The sequence below is a fragment of the Diospyros lotus genome, chromosome 12, assembly GCF_014633365.1.
Source record: "Diospyros lotus cultivar Yz01 chromosome 12, ASM1463336v1, whole genome shotgun sequence".
Classification (NCBI taxonomy): Eukaryota; Viridiplantae; Streptophyta; class Magnoliopsida; order Ericales; family Ebenaceae; genus Diospyros; species Diospyros lotus.
Window position 1 is genome coordinate 36,325,588 of NC_068349.1, and position 3,758 is coordinate 36,329,345.

Below are 3,758 nucleotides of genomic sequence, written 5' to 3' on the forward strand. Positions count from 1 at the left end.
ACCATTTGGTCAGGGTGGTTGCAAAGACACCATTAGAAGACTAAGCCTTTTTGTTTTTTACTTTTGCAACTTCTTGTTTCCCCAAGTCTTTGGTCAGCAAACACTCACTGCAACCACTAATTAAGACATTGTCATGCTTACCTTCGTCTTTCACTTTATTATTATAATTAATATTTTAATTTAATGCAATCTTTAATGAGTATCAGAGATTCGAATATTTGTGATGTCTTGAAAAACAATATTATTGTTAGAAGGCAAGTCACCCTTATTGAGATAGGGTTATGGTGCGTCTTGTTATTCTTTTGGGAGTTCCATTTGCACGACATGAAGGTGGGATCTATGGAGAGAGAAATCGTTTCTCGAAAGTTCATTTCGAGTGTATATAAACTGTGATTACATCTGAATTTAGAATAGTGAACCAGAGAAGAAGGTTATTCTTTCTCATAAATAGTCGAGCAAAATTTGAACACATAGGTTAAAAAAATAAAAAAATTATATTTTTTAAAAAAGTAAAAAAAATAGGAACGTGGAAGAAATGCATAAATAACAAAAATATATTTTTTTTGTAAATATAATTTTTAATATATAAAATTATAAAAAAAATATTTTTAATAAAAAATAAACATAAACTTCATAATGTATTTAAACAAATGTCAATATAAATTCTATCATTAACCATGACTTATTAATTAAAAATAAATAATAAATTTAAATACAAACAATCAAACATAATACAAACAATAAATTTAAAATTTTACTTATTTTAAAAATTTTGAGTTAAAGATAGAATTTTTTCCATCTCTAACCTCTTCATGGACGAAAATGCGTTTTCAAATCAAAAACTTATTTTTGATATTTTTTTAATATTATAAAACGGTCTTGAAACATTTATGAAGTTATATATATGGTCCAAATATATATATATATATATTTTTTTTTACCTTTTTTGGTGTTTTGAAAATAAAAACATTTAAAAAATGCCTCAAGACGTTTTTATATATCATAGATTTCTAATGATGACAATTGAAAGTGAAAGTGTAAACTATAAAACTAAAGTCTAACATAATCTCTCCCTATAATTTGTTCTCCCTTACTATTGTTGTTTAAGGTTTGTTGATTAGAATTTTTGTTTAATCATATTTAAGACGAATTTTATTTCTTTATATAAAATTTTAAGTCATTTATGCTTAACAATAATTTTTTAAAATAACTAATAAAATAGTCAAATTTTATTTCTCTTATGGATGATTGTTATGGAGTTTTTTTTTATTCCAATGATCCAAGATATATTGTGTTGTCTTCTAGTTGAGCGAGAGATAGTTCAACGTGGTGAGCCATTTTGGACACGTTTCGTGTTGTTGTGGCTAGTGTCTCTTATTGTGTCGTGAAAGTGATATTAATAAAATAGTATTTGATAATTGAGTATGATACGATATTTATTAATGTAAAAAATAAATAATTAGTGTTGGGTCACGTTAAAATGTTATTGTTTTCGTAAAAGGATAATGCCAATCGATTATGATGCAATAAGTATATTTTATTTTTAGATAATATTCAATTATTATGCCTTATTTTCAAGTATAAAATATTTTTATTAGTCAATAATAAATATATTATATTTTTTAATGTTTTACCAACCAATAAGAATGTTTTATACCTAAAAACAAGGCATAATAAATAAATATTTATAATTGTCAAATACTACCCCATCAATCTTCATTTAAATATTTATATAAGGGTATGCAAATGGTTGATTCAATTATCGAACTGGCCGATTAACTTGAAAAATCAAATTAATTAATAATTAAAAAAATCAAACTCAAAATGTATAAATTGAATTAAACCAATTAAATCCAAAAAACGTAAAAAAACAAAAAATTGAAGAAAATTAAAATAATTGATAAAAAATATACAAAATTGAAAAAACGATATCATTTTATAAATATCAAAATAGCATCGTTTAAAAGTTTAGTTCTTTCAACTAAAAAAACGAATCGAAAATAAATTGAACTTGTGAGGATAATTGATTAAAAAAAAATCAAACCGAACTAACAAATTTATTTAGTTTGATTCGATTAATTTAACTAAAGTAAATTTTACAATAGGGTGACATTTAATGGGGATTTGCCATAACAATGCAATATTCCCTTTGTTCAAACAATCGACACAATATAGATCAATATAGATCACGACGGATAATGGGCAAATATGGGACAATATTAATGACATTCTCGTACAAAACTTTCACCACATTTGTTAATGAATCATGCTAGATGTACACTCATTTTGTACATCTTGGGCTATATAAGGGGGTATTATGACCAAAATACCCTGCACCTCACGTGCTCTTCTATGGGCTTCATGATGGGTTTTTTTGTCATAATACCCCCTTATGTAACCCAAGATGTACAAAATGGGTGTAACAATAACATTTTCCTTTACTAATAATAAAATCAAGATAGAACATTTATTCATTTTCTTATGCCTCCATCTATCTCGGGAGAGTAAAAATTTAATTTATTCGAACTAATCGATTGAATTTGTTAACTTGATTTATTTTTTTTCTTACATCAAATCGATTTAGATCATTTTTCTCAAAAGTTCAATTTTTAGTTTTTTATTTAATTTTTTGATTGGAATAACCGAATTCATTGAATTTTAAAACGATGTTGTTTTGATATTTATAAAACGATGTCATTTTCTTCAATTTTGTGTTTTCTATTAGTTCCTTAAGTTTTTTGGTTTAATCAGTTAGATTCAATTTATATAATTTGAGTTTGATTTTTTTAATTATCAATTAATTCGATTTTTTTTGTTAATCGATCAGTTCGGTTCGATTTTACTCCTTGATTTACTTTAATCGATTCGTGGATTTCAATCGATTTGGTAACTAAAAGACACTGTTTTTACACTCATTATCACACCCTCAATGTAAGTTTGATAGTTAGGACTTGCAACGAGAATAACAATATTATCTGTAATGGAGTAGATAAAAATAATAATAAAAAATAACATAATTTTTTTTTATACCGAATACGTAGAGATAACAATGCACCATTAATTTACCTATTTGTTTGCTCATTATTAAATGTTTAAAATATATTTTATATCAATATATTTTAAATATAAACTCTTCAAATTCATTTCAATTTTAAATGAATAATTAGAATTTATTTTAATAAATTTTGTTTATATCACCCAAAATCCGGTGTATGGTATTATCAATAATAATTGGGGGTGAATAAAATTTTATTTAAATCAAAATAATCGAATTGAATTGGGTGAAAGTGTCGGTTCACTTTGATTTAAATTGTAGATTTGTTCGATTCATTTTAAACTGTAGGATTGTTTGATTCGTTTTCAAAATTAAATAATTTTAATTATTTTAGTTTAATTTTGTTTGTTAATGTATCATTACGAGCGTCCTTTACTATTTGACTCCACGATTTCAATAAAAGAGATAAATCAATAAATTCAGACAAATTTTAACCCTTAGCACAATCAGGGGCGGCAAGCATTTTAGTTTCATCTCTATATTAAAAGAATTGAGATAATCAAATTGATATAAATATAAAAAGGAGTCAAATTTGTACTTTGTTATTTTAATTTTTAATTTTTTTTAGTTTTCTCGACCACCACCAATTAGATCCAACGACCGTAGCACGGTCTCCGATCAAATCCAACGGTGTTAAATAGACGGACAGGGAGTCAAGGTCATCACAGCCAACGGTCGCAATCACAATTTATAAAATCAGATC